Source organism: Piliocolobus tephrosceles, chromosome 1 (assembly GCF_002776525.5).
Source record: "Piliocolobus tephrosceles isolate RC106 chromosome 1, ASM277652v3, whole genome shotgun sequence".
NCBI classification, from domain to species: Eukaryota; Metazoa; Chordata; class Mammalia; order Primates; family Cercopithecidae; genus Piliocolobus; species Piliocolobus tephrosceles.
The window spans coordinates 48,984,092-48,995,110 of NC_045434.1; the positions used below are offsets into that span (position 1 = coordinate 48,984,092).

Sequence of the window (11,019 nt, forward strand, 5' to 3'; positions counted from 1 at the left end):
CCATAGTTTGATAATTTCCCTTCACTATTTGCTTGACTTGATAAAGATGTTGTTTATACATTAAAAGTTATGTCTTGAGTGGCTGAAATCACAAAATAATAGTATGTAGCTTTCAAGTATTTTAAGTGTCTTCCAGATAAGCTTTGAATCATTGAATTAAAGGCTATAATCCAGGCAGATGTGAAACTAAAGACAAATTTCCTATGCAAACATATATACTATATGAAAGTCATGCAAATACTGCCTTCAGAAGAAAAATAAAGGCTTGTTTTATTTTTGTCCCTCAAACTGAGCTACTTTATCAGAGTACAATTGCAAAGTAAAGATTTACATATTTTTGACTGAAAAAATAATTTCCATACCACATGTATGTGACTTCACAGTTTGAAGATTTTAGGACACTGACATGAATAGGTACCAGGTCATTAAAAAAAGAGACTCAGATAATCGGAGTTATTGTTAAATTTATTATACATACATTTGATAGAAACACCACCAAAATTTTTCAAATTAAAACTAACTACAATCTAAATATCTTGATTATGGAATGGATTCAACGGTGTTTAGATATTAAACTTAACCTCAAAAATAACGTGGTTATATGAAGATTGTGTAGAAAAGAAAAATATATGGTAGGGAGTATGTTAATATAGAAAAGTTACCACTTGAAAAACAATTCATCTGAAAGAAGCGCAGATTCTGTCATCTATCCTGTCAACAAAGAAGGAATCAAGGGAGCAAGGACAGTGATTTCCCCTGCATTGCATTTGTGTGAGTATAAAGAGATTTAAAGTTTATTATATAAATGAACTTGTTACAAAGATTAAATTGATGACATTTAGAGATAAAAATGACAAATATTAGATCCTATTCATCAAACTGAGCGAGTTTGGAATCATAAAAAGAAAAAATTTTACTAGCTATTCATTTGGTAACATTTGCGCAAAATAATATATTATCACAGACTGTCAGAGAACTGACACTTTGCCAACTAGTCTGATTCAAATTTGTAAAAAAGATGAACAAAAGATATCAGACTCTATAGGAGGGGAGAAAAAAAGACAAGACATAGGATTATAGAACCCATAGAATTTTACAGCTAGGAGAAATGTAAAAAATATCTCTCATACTTTCCTTATATCCTTTTAGAAAAGCAACTAGAACAAGTAATAATAACACCTTTCTCAAGGACACACAGTTAGCAGGTGGCCAATTACCATACCTGAAAGTAATGAATTATATAAATAAATGTTATATACAGCATACAAAACACATTAAATATAATATTGCTATTTTTATGTCTTTACTTACATATGATTCAACGACTTGAGTAGAACTTGATAGGATAAAAGCACTACTTCAACAATGTTTAAAGTTTTAAAGATATATTTCAGTTAGTACTTTCACTATTCTTCAAATTTAATTTTTAAAATAATTTTGAAAAATGCATCTTCATACCACCCTAAGTCCTATTAACTTATAACTGATAATAAGTTCTTTAAAATTAGTTTATATAATTTTAATTTGCAATTTCATAAAATTTTTAGTCAAAATTTGCATTCACAACTTAAGATGAAATGGTATTACCTTGTTTTGACATTTACTACTACATGTATTATAGTATATGTATAACATATTAGTGGTTTGTACCGTGCCCTAAAACTTATGACACCAAATGCTGGCAACTCTTTCTCCTGCTTTCTAGAATTATAGTCTAAAATATTAATAAATATTGATATATTCATCATACAATTAATTGCCTTTTTAAGAAATCAATATCCTGTTATTTTTAGACAATGTCAAAATATTGCATTTTCTAAAGAAACCTAGTCATTAAACTTAGAAATGTCAAGTACACCTGCGAATTTGTTAAGGGGACACTACAATTTTCTATTTGATTTGAAAATAAATCAAGCAGCCACAGCATTCTCGAAGTAACACTATTAATTACTTCTGCTAATTGCCTCTGAGCAATTGGGAAAGAAGTAAAGCAATCTCCTCTGGTTTGATTTGAAGGACATCACAGGCTCTCACCCCATCAGACTGCCTCTAACATTCCCCCTCCTTAGGGCTAGACTCTGTCCCTCTCAGAACAGCAAAATCTGTCAGAAGTTTTATACTGAGCTCAACTCTCTGTTCAGGCCCCTCTGCAATGTTGTCCTCACCCAAGATTTGTCTTCTAGCAGAAAAACAGGGAGAACGTTGTATCTAAAGGAGAAATTCCTAGGTCAGATATATTCTTAATGTTGGCTTAGTCTGTCTTTACTGATGGGTTTTATCATTCAGGAGCCATTCTAGTACTTAAAATGATATTGATTAATCATCATACTCATCACTGTTCAAGCTTGGAGGAAAATAATATCTATTGAAGGAATAAAAAATCTTTTCATTCAACAATTTTTTGAAAATAACATTTCCAAGAACTATTACTGATCCATGTCATTATCGCCATAAAAACCAGCTGGTAATTTTTACTTAGATAGAAATGAAAAATGGAAATAATTTTATGTAGTCATAATGTCCATCTGCAAATCAATAAACAAAATGAAGGACAGAGTAAAATCTATTTTAAGAGTTCAAGAGTGGGTATGGTGGCTCATGCCTGTAGTTCTAGCATTTGGGGAGGCCGGAACGGGAGGAATGCTTGAGGCTAGAAATTCAAGACCAGCCTAGGCAAATTACCAAGGTCCCCTCTCCACCCTGATCTCTATAAAAATAATTTAAAAATTAGCCTGGTGTGGTGTGGTGGTCCACACTTGTAATCCTAGCTACTTGGGAGGCTGAGGACAGAAGGGTCACTTGAGCGCAGGAGTTCAAGGCTGCAGTGAGCTATGATTGCACCACTGCACTCCAGACTGGGTGACAGAACAGAACGCTTTCTCTAAAAATCCAAAAAATAATCCAATAAGCTTTTAACATGAGAATCCCTTCCAAATTTTTTATATCAGTTGTTTCAAAATGTTTGTTTTCTAGGAAAATTAATCCTCCAATCAATGTGTGTGAGTGTGTGTGTGTGTGTGTGTGTGTATATATGTATATATATATACACACACTTTTCTTCTGCTGCTGTAGATTACCCAAAAATAAGAAAACAAACAAGCAAATAAAAATTGGTATTTGGGAACAATTTTACATGCTCTTTGCTAAGGCTATGTATGCAATTTCCCAAAATGAGAGAAATACCTGAGTAATCAATCAACCTTACCTCCATATTTTTTTAAAATAATACATTCATCAAAACGAGACACTGGTTAATTAAAAACCAAGATGAGCTATAAGGGATGGCCAGTATTAAGTAAACTTCTGAATCTGCCAGTTATCAATTATGATTATTCAGGTTACTTTTCTGATTTTTTTGAGTCATTTTAGCTACTACATAAGGCACTTAAATGGATAAAATTGATTTTTTGACATAAAACTTCTGCTGCAATAGATGTTTAATAATTGATGCTTCTCTTTCCTCTATGTGCCTGCCATTAGACTGGTTCTAATCCTAGTGGTGCAATTCTGATAAGATTATTCAGCCCTCCATGCCTCTGTTTCTTCATCTAAAAATGGTGACAAAGGGGAGCTGAAGAGAGATACTCAACTGTGTTTTACCTGTGGTTGCTGGAAGTCGAAGCCTTTGCGTAAAGGGAAAAGATGATGAGTCCACACAGTGAAGTATATTATAGCAATTAGAAGCAAAGGTCACACAGCAATATAGATAGATATTTTTAAAACCACAATACCAGATGAAAGACATTATGAAACAGAAGGGTAACAACACACACTGGGGCTTTCAGAGGATCGAGGGTGGGAGGAGGAAGAGGGTCAGGAAAAATAACTAATGCTTAATATCTGGGTGAAATAATCTGTTCAACAAACCCCCATGACATAAGTTTACCTATCTAACAAACCTGCACTTGTACCACTGAACTTAAAATAAAAGTTAAAAAGAAGCAAAATGAAATATATCACATAATGACATTTGTTTAAATTAAAATATTTGCATAAATATTGCAACACACATTTTACAAGAATATATGCACAGAGATGTTCAACATCACAATGTGGCATGGGAGGTTGAGAATCAGAGCACCTCATATAGTAGAAACTCAATAAATGCTAATCCTCTAGCACAGCCATGTAAAATGTAAAGGAACGTGTATGTGTATGTGTGAGGGTGTGTTGTAATAACCTCTCCAGAATTTCCTGGTAAGAAAACACATTCAATCTAAAGTAGGGCTAAAGCTAAAGCTAAAACCTTGACTGAACATGACTTTTATGATTTACTATAGTATTAATTTAACTTCCTACATTAGTAGTTTCAGAAAAAAGAGAGAATAAGAAATAACATGAGAATAAACAAAGCAAATTTAGAATTAGGTAATTGACTAAAACTATTTTTAAAGTTTTTCAGCTTGGCTGACCTTAAATTAAACATTTGTACATTTCTATGTCTGGACAGCAATAACAAAAAAAAAAGATTCCAAAGACTAATTATAATGCTTGAGGGTTTATAAAACTTTGACTCCCCATGTCATTTATAAACCTTGCAATTAGCATATTTTAAAGGATTGAGTGTATAACAGGTAATATTATCATGACTCTATATTTTTAATTCCTCTAATTAAATTTCTACTTTGAATTTGAATTTTCAGTTTAATGAAGAAATATCCTAATATTTAAATTCTAAAGCTAAGACTTCATATCTTTAAAACATGTATATTAAAAGCTATTAATAAAATTAAGTCAATATTCATGACAAAATTACCCTTTTCTGTTAGATTTAGATTTCTATCCAACCCCATTTTTTCTAATAAGCACTTCTTTAGAAACTGAAAGAATAATACACCTTGATTTTCCAGAAGAAATAAACTCTTTAAAACTGTCCATCAACTAATGAAACCACCAATTTAATTACTTTTCTCAATCTCGAGAATATAAAATGATCTAATTTGTAATTAGTGTTATGACAAGTGCCTAATAAACTTAAAATGATTTGACATTAGAGCTGAATTTTCATTGGAATTGGTGGAAAGTTTTATAACTTGGGGATTTTCTAATCCCCAGGCATATTGATGAAATCTAACTCTAATTTAAAATCATCCTGATCCTTGCTGTTCTCTGATTATAACTTTAGGTACCAAACACTACAAAAGTAAATAAATTAAAAACTTATTGACACATTCATAAAAAGGAGCTAATTCTCATTGATTTTATTTTAATGCCATTTTTACTTTTATATGAATCATTTATATATTAATATATAATATGAGCATAAGTTAAAAGATGTACCATATGGATGTACAATTAGTATAAATCAAATTATTTTCTCATGAACCTGAGATACTCACACTTCGATGTATTAAAAAGAGCCCTGATCTGAAGAGAACATGCTTTTGGAGTACGTTTTTATTTTCAATACTTGAAATAAATCTTCCATTTTGAGTAGCTCCTTATATTAGAATTGAAAACTATGACCAAAAAATAAAAAACAGCTAAAACCACCAACACAAACCCACAATTTCCCCCAACACACACACACAGAGATTATAGCAAGTAAATCTTCTGCAAGTCTCATTTTTAAAAAAGTAATTTGATGCAGATTTTTCTTATAATATCTTTGTAAACACACAATATGTTCCCAGGAAATTAAAAATGGAACGGCTAATCTAATATCCTGCCCCTTGCAGGGGACTGCAGCTGATAACTTCCAGGGAAATTGACAACTACCCAATCTTTCCCCTCAGGAATATACATGACTGCACAAGAAAGGTATATTCAGTTCCTTTAGAACTTGAGAAGATTTATTTGAATATAGAAGCATGACATTCAAATATCTAAAGTTCATTATAAATTTTGTATCTGCAGAATAAAAACCCTATCATGGAAAGGATCAATCTAATCAATCAAATTAATTGTTCCAAACCTCAGAATATTTTTTCAAACTCCCAGACCAACAGGCCCATCAAATGCCACAGGAAGGCTCTCTTAGGAAGAAATTTACAAATTCACAGTTCTAATCAATGGCATGTATGCTTTCATTTACTTCCACAATTATGTTCCCATTTTGAGGTTGGACTTGTGATTTTATCCATTTCTATGTAATCAATAAACATTCTCAAACATACTTACAACTGAAATGTTTGTTTCTAACAACCCCCTTAATTTGTATCTTCTAAATCAAGTCTCTTCATGGCATTACCTGGTTTCCCAAGTTCTTCCACTAATGCCAGACACCTCCAGCCAGCATCCCATGCTACAGCACACCACTCAAACACCCTGACACCATCTCCCCAAATTTCACTGCCTGTTGTCCTATTTGTTCACCCTTCTAAAAGGGTGTCTTAAACTGTCCTACACTAAGATTCTAATAACTGCAAAAAGTTTTCTCTGTCAAAACCAGCGTTATTTAAATTCCCTGATATTCTGGATTGGATTCTGAAGTAGAAAGAGGAAATCAGTGGGAAACCATATGAAATCTGAATAAATTTCAGAGTTTAAACATCAGTAATATACCACTGTTGATTTCTGTTTTTAAAAGCCTGCCACAATAATGCAAAATATTAAGGGGATGGAGGGAATGGAGGAAGCATCTATCTGGATTTTATATCATCTTTGCAACTTGTCTGTAAAACTATTCCAAAATAGTTTATTTTAAAAAATAAGTGTTGTGTTTTTAAAAGAGACTTCAATGTATTGACACAAAGGATGAGGAAGATGGAAATTGCAGATACAGTGTTAGATTTGCAACAAGAGAAGTTTGAGATGAAGAAAGTGTAGTCACTCCTCGTTTTACCCCAGAAACACAGTTGCCTCTTTCTGCCTTTGCATAAAGTTTGGCTGCGAAGGAAATTCCATTTATTTGCATGGCATCTGCTCAGGCAACTACATAACCTCAGATTTGCTTTTCAGAGAGATGAATCCTGTTGCATTATGGAGTATGACCTTTAGAAAGGAAAGAGAAGCTGCCAGATGAGCACTTAATGCTCTGTTGCAGGAATGTTAGGCAAAAGTTGTGATAGACTAGTGAAAGTAAAGAGAAACTGAAATGAATAAATCAAGAAATATGAAGAAAATATATAACATGAAGAAAATAGATAATGGCAAGAGTGAGGGAAGAATGAAAAATGACTCCCAGATTTGCTTGTGTCACTGAGTAGATGATTGAAAAATGGACTGGTAAAAAAAGTTTTAGAAGGAGATATGTGGATAGAGGGCAAAGATGGTGAGCATATAGATGCTTCGACACTTATGGAGATTTTAAGTGGCAATGGAAATGATAAGAAGCTCAGAAGAAGGGTTGAATTGCAGGTGAAGACTGGACAACCATCAGCCTGAAAGTGATGTGGATAAATTTCCTGAAATTATTCAAAAAGTTATTAAGATGATCTAAGTAGAATGCATAGGTTCAGAAAAGAAAAAAAACTGAAGTTCCAAGTCATATAAATGCACAGCCCAGAGATTATAAATCAGGCTCTTCCTTAGACAGGTTCAAGTATTATGCTAAGAAATGTATTCAGAAAACTTGTTTGTAAGGAAAAAAAACTTAAAAAACGAATTTTGCCTTATGTAAATGTTTACATCATGTTTCATTGTTCATCCCTAAGAAATATCACAGTTAATATAGAAGAGAAAATAAATAGCTAAATATAGATAGAAATAATACACATGTAATCGTTATTAACTGTTTCCACAGGCGCGTTTATTTCTCTACAGTCATAACTTCATAAAAACAGCATAAAGAGTTCTCTTTAATATTAAAGGATCAATGGGTCTTGTTACTAACAATATCTTTAGTTATATTTTGGTTGAAATTACATTAATGAAGCTCTAGAATGAACAATTCTACAAGATATTTAAACAATTTTCTCATTAGGAGAATTTTCACTTCAGTTTGAATACTGATTTACATTTACATATAAATTTTCCTTGTTTAGATTTTTCTATTGAAAGAGATCTGTTTCACAGCAAGATAAGGCATTGGCAGTTGAACTTAACAACAATTTCATATAGCAGTAGTTGTAGAATTGAGCTGAGTATCAAGAACACGACTTCTTGTTCCCTTAGGAATAGTATTTTATTTCAATGTGAATTTCACATTGGAAAAAAAATGAAATAAAGATTACGTTGCACTTGGAAATCTGCACATAAAACACCAAAAGTATTCACAGAGGAATGTGTGTTGATACACGCACACACACACGCACATAATTCTAAAATTTTGGCATTAAAACATCTCCATCCATAGAATAAAAATACATTTGCTTTATTCATATTTATTAAACACCACTTATCCTTTCTAACTTCTACGTTAAAAAATTTTACATTGAATCCATCAATGGCAAGCCTACAAAGTCCATTCCAGGCTAACAAATGTCTTAACAAATGGTAATCATTCAGAAGCTTAATTGAAAAATAGGAAATTGGTGAGTCTAAGAGAAGGTAGGAATGGTGATACTCTTTAAGCTATAAAAATCCATTTGGTGATAACATAGTTAAATCTTGGCCTCTTCTCTTGGTTTTTAATTTCCACTATCTTTGGGAATGAGGATGATCTGTCTTGAATATCTCATTTTAGTTTTGTTTTTCAACTTTTATTTTAGGTTATTACATTATGCTGGGATTTGGTGTACAAATGATTTCATCACTCAGGTAGTGAGCATAGTACCCAATAGGTAGTGTCTATTTTTCCCATCTTTGTGTCCACATGGACACAATGTTTAGCTCCCACTTATAACTAAGAATAGGAGGCATTTAGCTTTCTGTCTCTGAATTAATTTGCTTAGGATAATGACCTCCAGCTGCATCCACGTTGCTGCAAAGACATGATTTGATTTTTGTTTTATAGCTGTGGAGTTTTCTATGGTATATATGAAGCACATTATGTTTACCCAGTTGATGGGCATCTTGGTTGAGTACATATCTTTACTATTGTGAATAGTACTACGGTGAACATATGGGTGCATATATCTTTTTGGTAGAACAATATATATTTCTTTGGGTAAATATCTAGTCATGGGATGGGTCAAATGGTAGTTCTGTTTTAAGTTCTTTGAGAAATCTACAAACTGCATGGCACAGAGGCTGAACTAATTTACATTCCCACCATGTATAAGTGTTCCCTTTTCTCCGTCACTTTGTCAACATCTGTTACTTTTTGACTTTTTAATAATAGCCATTCTGACCAGTGTGAGATGGCATCTCATAGTGGTTTGATTTGCATTTCTCTAATGATTAGTGATGTTGAGCATTTTTTATATGCTTGTTGGCTGCATGTTTTCTTTTGAGAAGTCTCTGCTCATGTCCTTTGCCAAATTTGTAATGGCATTTTTTTTCTTGTTGAATTATTTAAGTTCCTTATAGACTCTGGGCATTAGATGCAGTTTGCGAGTTTTTCTAATTTTAAATTGTCTTGTGATACTAACAAGAATTTTTATTTGATTAACTGGAGACAGATCCTTCAGAAAGAATATGGATTTCTATATGTTACCTTGCAAAACAGAAGTTGTATTCTATAGGAATTATTTTAATTATTCACATTATTAAGATAAAATATGGCTCTTCTATGACTCATAATTGATACATGAAAGCTATGGATCCTGCAAATATTACAACTTAAGTATAAGGAATATGCAGGGACTGTTGTCTCTAAGGACTAACAAATCTAGGTAACCTTTGTGGTACTAGATTTGTGAAAAGGTTTGACATAACTTTAAAATAATGATGTTTCTTTTGATGTTATACCACTTAATTACATAGAAGTTATTTTAAAATACATTAAGCCATTATCATATAAACAATGGTGTTGTATTCAGCGTTACTGAACTGGATAGAGAAAGAGAGAAGCCAAATTAGACTTTCTAAAAACGACTAAACAAAATGTGTTCAAATTTTAACTCTACAGCTTGCTAATTTTATGACTTAAGTAAGACAAATTGCACATCTAAAAAATATGGTTAATAATATTTACCTCAAAGTTATTTTTAACAACTTTGAATGACATCAGGAAAATAATTTTATAAACTTAAAAGTACTTACGTGTGTACTCATTATGTTTGTCATATTGCCTAATCAACATAAAAGCCAAGAAAGTTGTCTTTATTCTGATGAGTAAAATTCAAGAAATTGAATATGCAGAGTGAAATACAATTTTCTCAGTTTTAGAGTACGAAAATGCACACAATGATAGAGTCCCGTCAAAATAAAAAATATTTTATATGCAATATGTATTAACTCAGTTTGTATTTACAATATACACAACTATTTTCAAACACAGTATTCTTCCGAAACTTTGGAAGTAGTATCTTTATGTGTCTTAAATGATAGTACAAGGATATAAATTGTACTAACCACCTGTTCATAGCAGGTAAAGAATGCCAATAAATTAACGTACAGATCTGCATAATTCTAATATTAGAGACAGTGAACTCAAAAGAGCTCTCCAAAAAGTTCTAATATACACAGGTTCTAGGGCTCTTTTATCCTGTTTTAGAGTATTGTAAGGATAGTAGACGAATCAGTTTTATGTTCTAATAAAATGATTTTTCAATGAGTCTCAGAGAAGTCAGCCATTTCCTTCAAAAATAATAATAGAATGTCTAGAAGCACATAAACTCTTTCAATGCACATCGAATAACAGAGAACTTATATATAACAGTTAAACATCTAACTGACCTAAGAAGTTATACGAATTACCCAGACGGCATGTGATCTTAATAAAGAGGTGGATATGGGTGTTACCGAGTGGCAAAGAGCAATGAGGAAAAAGAAGATAAATGCAGTATAAAATGTGCAGAGTTCAGGACGATGATAATAGCCTCTGAAAAAGCATCAGAAAAAGAAGTGACAACAAAATATTCTAGCAACAAGCAGATTATAAAATATGCAAATCATACAAGAAATCCAGAAAATAAAAAACTAGTAATAATGCTAAATCCCAAAAGTCTATAAGATTTAAAATTATTACATTTTAATAAATATTTTATTTATTTATTTATTTATTTATTTATTTATTTATTTATTTATTTATTT

At 31.9% G+C, this 11,019-nt stretch overlaps 1 protein-coding gene across 1 annotated transcript in view; it reads left to right on the forward strand.

Annotated features, from left to right (window-relative positions):
- Positions 1 to 657: 657 nt before the first annotated feature.
- RGS21 (regulator of G protein signaling 21) overlaps positions 658 to 11,019 on the forward strand; it is a 50,891-nt gene continuing 40,529 nt past the window's right edge. Inside the window, exon 1 of the mRNA XM_023203384.2 lies at positions 658 to 771. The gene's annotated coding sequence lies outside the window, so the exon portion shown is untranslated. The remainder of the gene's footprint in view (positions 772 to 11,019) is intronic.